This window comes from Vombatus ursinus, unplaced genomic scaffold (assembly GCF_900497805.2).
Source record: "Vombatus ursinus unplaced genomic scaffold, bare-nosed wombat genome assembly UNPS02000577.1, whole genome shotgun sequence".
NCBI classification, from domain to species: Eukaryota; Metazoa; Chordata; class Mammalia; order Diprotodontia; family Vombatidae; genus Vombatus; species Vombatus ursinus.
In genome coordinates this window covers 2900262-2909690 of record NW_020940355.1, presented here as the reverse complement: position 1 = coordinate 2909690, position 9429 = coordinate 2900262, and the positions used below count along the sequence as shown (strand labels likewise).

General features: G+C 37.4%; 1 long non-coding RNA gene across 4 annotated transcripts in view; it reads left to right on the top strand.

Moving 5' to 3' along the window:
• LOC114030236 overlaps window positions 1–7323 on the top strand; it is a 424548-nt gene extending 417225 nt beyond the window's left edge. For all 4 annotated transcript variants that reach the window (XR_003567601.1, XR_003567597.1, XR_003567591.1 and 1 more), the window contains one exon: window positions 7217–7323. This is a non-coding gene — a long non-coding RNA (uncharacterized LOC114030236). The remainder of the gene's footprint in view (window positions 1–7216) is intronic.
• The last annotated feature ends 2106 nt before the right edge of the window (window positions 7324–9429 follow it).

Here is a 9429-nt window from a genome sequence, read left to right as displayed (position 1 = left end):
TCTCTCTCTCTCTCTCTCTCTCTCTCTCTCTCTCTCTCTCTCTCTCTCTTTTACTTTGAATAGGTTTAAACTCAGGTCCACTCTATTAGATCAAATATTCTTGAGCTGGTCTCCTTTTTCCTTTGCTTGTTGCAAACCATGTTTTATGATCACCCTGCAATGGGAGCAGCTAGGGTTATACCTTTCAGATAGTAAACAGGAAAACACTAGCTAGTTTCCTGGGGACAGGGGAGAAAAAAAGTAAGTTTCTAGAAATTGAAAAAAAAGGAGAAAAAGTTTAAATTAAGACTAAATAGAAAAGAAAGATAAACATTGAATACTTGAGGCAATTAAGGTGAAGAAGGAAGGTGATACTGCAGAGAAAGACTCTCTCCCTCCATCCCAACAAAAAAGTTGTTATTGTAGCTAACAAGCTGTGTTGGACTGGTGTTCTTTGGAATTTAGAGGGTTTCTCTTAAGGCTTTAAGTAATTAGACTTTTAAAATATAAGGTACCAACCAATAGTAAGGTGTCAGTTTATATGTGGGCTTTTTTCAGAAACTGATAAAAATGTTATTGGTACATATCCAAAATTATTGGTGGCTCCAAGCATCCACTTTGAGGTAATGTTTCACAGCCTATCTTTTCAGAACATGAAAAGTATTGTGTGAATGTAGAGGACAGATAGGGTGGTGCAGTGGATAGAGTACCAGGCCTGAAGTCAGAAAGACTCATCTTTCCGATTTGAATTCTGGACTTAGATGCTTACTAGATATGTGACCCTGGGCAAGTCACTTAACCCTGTTTGCCTCAGGTTCCTCATCTGTAAAATGAGCTGGAGAAGGAAATGGCAAAGCACTCCAAGAAAACCTCAAATGGAGTCATGAAAAATCAGCCGGCTGAGATTACTGAACAACAACAATGGTTTAGGAGACCACATAGTATAGTAAAAAAGAGCACTTCATTTTGTTTTTTTTAAATTTCTTATTAATTTATTTTAATTTATCAACAATCACTTCCATAAGCTTTTGAATTTAAAATTTTTCTCCTTACCTCTCTCCCCAAGATGGTACACAATCTAACATAGGCTATACATATGCATTCCTATTAAACATATTTTAACATTAGTGATGTCATAAGTAAGAATTAGAACTAATAGGAGGAACCACCAGGAAGAGGAAACAAAACACAACAGAAGAAGAAAAAATAGCAACTGGTATGCTTTGATCTGCATTCAAACTCCATAGTTCTTTCTTTGGATGTGGAGAGCATTTTCCATCATGAGACTTTTGAAGATGTCTTAGATCCTTGTATTGCTGAGAGGGGTTAAGTCTATCGAAGTCAGTCATCACTCAATGTGGCTGTTACTGTGTATAACATTCTCCTGGTTCTGCTCGCTTCACTCAGCATCAAACCATACAAGTCTTTCCAGGTTTATCTGAAATCTGCCTGTTTATCATTTCTTATTTTACATTCATATATCACATTCACAATTATGATTACTATCTGTGTCTTTCTCTCCATCCTTTTTTGCCCCTGTTCATTCTTTTCTTTCTCTTTTTTCCTTTTCCCTCCTCACTAATGTTTTGCTTTTGACTATCGTATCCCTCAGTGCCAACTCCCTTCTATTAACCCTCTCCCTTTTCTTTCCCTTTTTCCCTCCTATTGCCTATAGGGAATGTTAGATTTCTATGCCTGATTGTTATTCCCTTCTTGAGCCAAATCTGATGAGAGTAAGGTTCAAACAATGCTCATCTCCCTCCCTTCTTTCCCTCTGCTGTGATAGATTTTATGCCTTTTCCTGTGATGTAATTTACCCTTGCCTGCCTCCTCCTTTCCTTTTCTCCCAGTACATTTTCTTAGTTAGATCAGATTAATTCACTTACTTGGATCCATTTAACCCACTTGATTAGATTTTTTTCATCATTACATCAAAGTCAATTTATGCTCACCCCCTTTATGTATACCCCTTTAACATGGTGTAGTAACAAAACAGTTCTCAAGAGTTACAAGTGTCATCTTCCCTTGTAGGGATGTAAACAGTTTGCCCTTATTAACAACATAATGTATCCTTCTGTCCCATTTACCTTTTTATGTTTCCCTTGAGTCTTGTATTTGAAGATCAAATTTTCTGTTGACCTCTAGTCTTTTTATCAGGAAGGTATGGAAGTCCCCTATTTTGTTGAATATCCATCTCCTCCCCTGAAAGATCATGCTCATTTTTGCTGGGTAGTTGATCCTTGGTTGTAATCCAAGCTTCTTTGCCTTACGGAATATTATATTCCACACCCTATGGTCTTTTAATGTAGAAGCTGCAAGGTCCTGTGTAATCCTGACTGTGGTTCCATGATATTTAAATTGTTTCTTTCTGGCTGCTTGCAGTATTTTCTCTTTGACCTGGTAATTTTAGAATTTGGCTTACTATATTCCTTGGTGTTTTCAATTTGGGTTCTCTTTCAGGAGGTGATTGGTGGATTCTTTCTATGGCTATTTTATCCTCTGGTTCTAGGACCTCAGGGCAGTTTTCCTTTATGATTTCCTGAAAGATACTATTCAGGCTCTTTTTTTTCATTGTGATTTTCAGGTAGACCAATAATTTTTAAATTGTCTCTCCTGGATCTATTTTCCAGGTCAGTTGTTTTTCCAATTAGATATTTTACATTTTCATCTATTTTTTCATTCTATTGTTTTTATTTGACTGATTCTTGCTCTCTCATAGAGTCAGTAGCTTCCATTTGCTCAATTCTAATTTTTAACACATTGTTTTCTTCTATTAGATCTTATACCTCCTTCCCCATTTGGCCAATTTTATCTTTTTAGGGACTTGTTTTCTTCAGTGTAGTTATTTTCCAGTTGACCAATTGTATTTTTTAGGGACATGTGTTCTTCAGTGTACTTTTTTTTTCCAGTTGGCCAATTGTGTTTTTTAAGGACTTGTTTTCTACAGTCAATTTTTGTCCTTCTTTTTCCAAGCTATTGACTCTCTCTTACATACCTCTCATTTCTTTCCCCATTTTTTCTTCTACCTCTCTCATTTGACTTTTAAAATCCTTCTTGAGCTCTTCTAAGAAGGCTTTTTGGGCTTCAGACCAGTTCATATTCCCTTTTGAGGTTCCATATGTGGGTTTGTTGACAATGTTGTCCTCTTCAGAATTTCTGCATTGATCTTTACTCTTCCCATAATTAGAATCTATCGTATGTTTCTTTTTGCTCATGTTTGCTTATTTCCTGGCCTTTAAAGAGATTGAGCTCTCCTGCTGGGGAACAGAAGGCAATGACCCAAGCTTCTTCTGTTGGAAGCCTAGGGCCTATTCGATGGTTTTGTGTGCTGGGGCCTCCAATGTTGGCAGTTGGAGGCTGTAGGATTCTGGCAGCTTACCTGGTGTTGGGCTGGAATTAGCAACACTGGAACTCTAGGGGTAGGATTGGGTAGTGTGGCTCCTGGAGATTTTCTGCTCACCCAGGCCTTTCCTTCCTTTTGCTTTCTTCAGCTCCTTTCAGATGGATGTTGTAGGGTGTTTATCCACCTGGGGCCCTTTGGAGCACTGCTTCCCTTAGTTTTGCTGAGACACTGGAAGAGCCAGTTGCTGTAGAATGCTGAGGCACCTGGTGGTTTTCTGAGCTGGTTTCCACCAATTCCCTCATCCTCAACGAGGTACTCAGAGGTACAGGTGTTGGTGTTTGCCTGCTCCACCACCTGGGCTTCAGGATCTATTCCTGGTATGCTGAGGTGGGGCTTTCTACTAGCTTGCTGGGATGTCTCCCATTCTGTGCTGCTCCCCTTCCCCCAAGGTAAGAGGGGCCTTTCCAGTTAATTCCTCAAGCTACCTGGGCTACTGGACTGCTGCACCCCATCTTTCTTCTAGTTCAGCTGTTCCAGAGTTTTTCCTGGGGTGATATTTTCTGGGCCTTCAGGGGTTAATAGGGGAGGGTAAGAGAGAGTCACCTCTTACTCCACCATATTGGCTCCCAGAAGCAGAAGTAAGAGTACTTAATTTTGGAAACCTGTATGATCTTAGGCAAATTTCATCTCATTTTCCTTAAATGTAAACTGAGGGGGCTAACTAGCAATCTCTTCTCAATGATCCCTTCCAGCTCTAAATCCTAAGAACCTGTGTTTTGTTTTTTTTTTTTTGTGGGTAAGGTTTGACAGTTTTGCCCTCTTCAATTTGATATTTATTACTCCAATGTGTTAACTATGCCTCCTGGATTCAGTGGAGTGATCACATTGGCTTATTACAAAACAAATCCCTATGTGCCATGGAGAGTGGAACTTTCTGGATTAAAATAGGTGTATTTATTTCAAAAGTAATATTTTAAAAATCCCATTAAAGAAAAAAAACCCAGGTAACTTTATATCTTGCCTACCTCTAGCCCTGACTCTGTGGTTATATACTTTTAAGCAAAATATCCAAAACATTCATTTGAAAGCAAACAAAATTACAAACAGTAAAATTTATTTTTCTAGGTTTGAGAATTTTGAGACAGGAGCAACATTTGTCAGTGGGTGGGCAAACCTGACCTTCATCTGTTGAATGAAACCATTTATTCATTTATTCAGGGAACATTAGTGAAGCATTGCAAGCAAGAGATAGAGATGAAATAAAACATAATCTTTGCTCTTATTTTTATACAAAAAGAGAAATGACACATATACAGTAATCGTAATACAGATTAGAATATTATGAACTGTTATACAGGGTCCTAGGAGTGAGAAAAATCACTTTTGGCTAGAGGGATTAGGGAAAGTTTTGGGGAAGGGGCCTTGGGAGATGACCCTTGAAGCATGGGCAGTATTTTCAACAAGTAAACAGTAAGAGTCCTTTTCTCATGTGGGCTACAGTGAGCAAGAAGGATATGGAAGAAGTAAATGGGAAAAGGGGGGAAAAGGGAATAAATGAGAACAACTAATGAGTTGTGTAATTATTGTCCAAATTATTTTATCTTTCTGACTTTGTTTCCCATAGGGTTAATAACATCACAGGGCTGTTATGAGGCTGAAACTAGATAAAGTCAATGTCAGAATAATGACACTATCAGAAAGCTCTGTGTTTTGACTGAGGTCACACAGACAATAGGTAACTGACCTGGGATTGAAACTCAAGTCCTTTGGATTCCAGATCCAAAGTTCTTTCTATTAAGATTTTTTGGAGGCAAATTGGATAATGTTTTAAAAAAATCCACAAACATAGGTCATGTCTTCTTTCAATTTTACCTGTCTTTAAACAAACATTCCTTTTAGATTGCTTCTTCAATAAGCATTGATTAAACTCTTACTATTTGTGGCATTTCCCCCTCACTGAGTTGTCCATGTATTATACATTTATAAGAATCTACATGTAATAGGCACATATATAGATTTTTTCATCACAAAATTTGCTACTCAGCTATCATTGTTACATTTTAAAGATCCAAAGAAGGCACAATATGAACACCCAGCCCAACAGAAATAAAGAACACTGCAGCAAACTTGCAAAACTCTTGTGTCTTAGATCTTATCTAACTTTCAAAGCCTGAGACTCTCAGAGCTGTGTTTCTTTAAGGCAGAACTAATGAAGAAAAAAATTTGCTAACATAGTAAACTTAGTGCATTTGTTTTCTCAAAATCACCGATTTGCAGAATTTCTGAAGTTGAAGGAACTTTTGGGGCCATCTGGTCCAATCCATACCTGAGTAAGAATCCCCTTTACTCAATTAGTGGTTTTCTGCAAACAAGTTTTTTTTTTTTTGAACACTAAACCCTTTATTCCTAGATCTAATAATACTGTGGTTGAGTCAGGCAAAGATCTAAGGTTCTCAGCCTTTTAGCCTTGACTACCACCAATGTGAATGAACAGTGAATGTGTGTGCAGATTTTTCATCCTAGTGTGCCAGGTGACTCTAGGTGGTATCACCTTTTAGCAGGTCTTACCAAGCCAGAAATGCAATGATTATGATTATAGTGATGATTTATTCAGTTATCTGACTCTTCGTGACCCCATTTGGGGTTTTCTTGGCGAAGTTACTGCAATGGTTTGCCATTTTCTTCTCCAGTTCATTTTACAGAAGAGGAAACTGAGGCAAACCTTGCTTAGGGTCACACAGCCAGTAAGTATCTGAGGCCAGATTTGAACTCATGAAGATCAGTCTTCCTGACTCTAAGCCCGGCACTTTATCCACTGTGCCACCTAGCTGCCTATGGTGGTGATAGCCAGCATTTATATAGTGCCTATTATTGCTTTACAAATATTATTATGTTTGATCCTTATAATAACCCTACTATATGTAGGATATATACTCAGTAATATACTGTGTTTCTAGGGTGGGAGGACCGGCCTAGCCTACTCTGAAGAGTCCCATCACCAGGTTGGTTGCATGGCAGAGTGCTTTTCTACCATGTCCACTTCAAAATCTACCTCAGACACTAACTAACTGTGTGACCTTGGCCAAGTCACTTAACCTCTGTTAGCTTCAGTTTCCCCATATGTAAAACAGAGATAATAAAAGTGTCCACCTCCCAGGCTTGATATGAGGATCAAAAGAACTAATATGTGTAAAGCACATTCCAAACCTTAAAGTGCTATATAAATCCTATAGTTGATTATTGTATTAATTATTTATTCTTTATTTTACAATATAATAATATTAATTATCATTATTCCTAACTTAGAGGGGACTTGTGATTTGTGTTGGTGAAAGGAGAACCCATGCCTCTCAAGAATCTCTGAAGTATTGAAGAAGTAAGACTTTTTAAAATGTGATGGGAATTTTATGAAGACCAAATGAGGAAATAATTGATTTTTCATGATGAAAGTTTAGCCAAAGTTGACAAAAACTATCACTGTTTAGTATGACAGTCTTGTGAATATGGACTTCACTCTGAATATGGAAGAATGACTTCACTTTCTTAATATTGTTATTGCTGATAGAGAAGTAATTTTGGTGGGAAGAATATATCATAATCCTGATAACTTCATAAAAGTGGATTTAGAGACCAATCTGTTTCTAGATCCTATAACCTGTAATAGTTACATTGCTTGATGAGGGTAAACACTGGTTCTCTTTTTTCTCTTTTTATCACGGTGCATCACCCAGACATGTTTTTGTCTACATCATCAGAACAGGAGAGAATACTCCAGAGACCAAGAAAACCAAAGGCAGAAAGACAAATCATTTGGAAGGTTTAATAGCATTAAGAAAAACTTAAAAGAACAATGATTTTTCTTTTCTAATTCTGTCTTGAAAAATGTTTTGACAGCTCTGACCTGCTTTCTTCATGAATCCTTGACTTTGAAATCAAACCTGGTCTTAATACCCAGCAGGTGTCATCAGGGTTCTTGGATCAGTAGCTGAAGGAAAACTGAGATGCAGGTGAGAGGGGATTAATTTGATTACTTCATGGCATAACACATCTATGAATATTAGAATATAGAAGGAGATGGATATTCAGGTTTAGATCAGGAGTATCTGAATGGAGGAGGCCTGGAGTTTAGGTTAAGGATGGCTATTCATCTAGAAGTTCAAATGCTCGTCTCCCAGAGTCTGACAAAAGGGTTGTCAGCCTCATGAGGGCAGTCTGTTTCTATTTGTGAATGTCTGGCTCTTCTCTGAGCAATAATAATTTTGAAAGCATAGACTCTCATGTAATATCTCAACACTTCATTTTCTGATACTGGTGCAAAATTGGAAGTGGGCTAAACTTCTCAGGGCATCAAAAAGTAAAGATTTACTAGGTATTCAATTGTTTTTTTAAATAGCAAGGATCCTGAAAATGAGAGTTTTGCATTAGAGTGAAATTCATATAAATTTTTCAGTTCTTTGTTATATAATTCAATTTAAAACATATACATATAATACATCCACATATGCATATATATGTGCATCTGTATGTGTATGTGTGTGTCAATACGTAGATACATTTGTGATCCACATGTATGCTATAGGTATACATGTTATATAACACACGTATATGCACATATTATAGATGTGCACGTGTACACATTGCACATGTACATATATGTATATACATGCATATATGTACAAGTACACACATGTGTATAATACATTCTTCTATATAATATGTAAATATATGCCCAGTATATATATGTGAATGTCTCATATATGCTATGTATATACCTCATAATAATATGTATATATACTATATAATATGTGTATATATATATGTCTCTGTGTGTGTCTATATGTCTATATGTATGTATATGTCTTTATGTGTGGGTATATATAAATCTATCTATCTATATCTTAATCTCTATATTTATCTCTCTGACTCCACTGTGTGCAGGGCACCATGGTACTCCTTGGTGATACAAAGACAAAATAAAACAGTTCTTACCCTCAAGGAACTTACATTCTATTGCAATGATATAATATTTGTATACTTAAATATAGGTTGAAGACGGACAGGGGATTGATAACTGGAGAAAGGTCTTCTGTAAGGAGTTGACACCTGAGCTATGGATCTAAGGGGAAGAGGGAGTACATTCCAGAAACTGAGGTCCATTTGTGCAGACAGACATTGAAGTGGGGATAGAACATCACAAATAGGAAACAGCTAGTGGGCCAGTTTGACTAAAACAAAAAGCACAGGAAGGGGAGTATTATGAAATGACTGGAAAGGTAGATGTGAGCCAGATTGTGGAGGGCTTTAAATTCTGGGCTTAAGATTTTGCATTTTATTCTAGAGGCAATAGGGAGCCATTGTTCTTTTTTGTTGGGGTTTGGGGGGGTGGGGGTGGGAGAGTAGTGACATAGGTTTATTAAGAATCTGGCAAATGTTTGGAAGATGGACTGAAGAGGGAAGGAAGGGGATGGAGGTGAGGAGACAAAATATAGATCAGAACTTTGTCATGCTTTTTTTCCTCTTCTTTCTTCACAGGTAAGTACTTTATTAATTTATTTTTTTCCCGTTCCTTTTGTATATGAGAGGAAAATAAAACATCTTTACATTGATTTAATTTAAAAGGACTAGATTTAAATCTGGTCAGTTTTTCATGAGGTAATGATAAGTAGGGCAGCTTGGCAAAGTGGATAGAGCACTGGGCTGGGAATCAGGAAAACTCATCTTCCTGAGTTCAAATCCGACCTCAGACCCTTACAAGCTGTGGGACACTGGGCAAAACCCTGTTTGCCTCAGTTCCTCATCTGTAAAATGAGTTGTAGAAGGAAATGGCAAACCACTCCAGTATCTTTGCCAAAAAAAACCTCAAATGGGGTCATGAAGAGTTAGACGTTACTGAAATGACTGAACAACAAAATAATGAGTCAAGGACCTTTCTGGGCTCTCTTCATGACTCTGCTGTTGCTTTCCTGGGATCCTGCGAGGAAAAATCATTTCCCTCTGTCAGCCAGGCAAAACAGGGACAATACCATTTACCAGCTGCTTAAGGATAGTTTGAGTTTTAATGAGAAAATAAAAGGAAAATGCCTCGCCTATTCAAGAGATCAGCACAG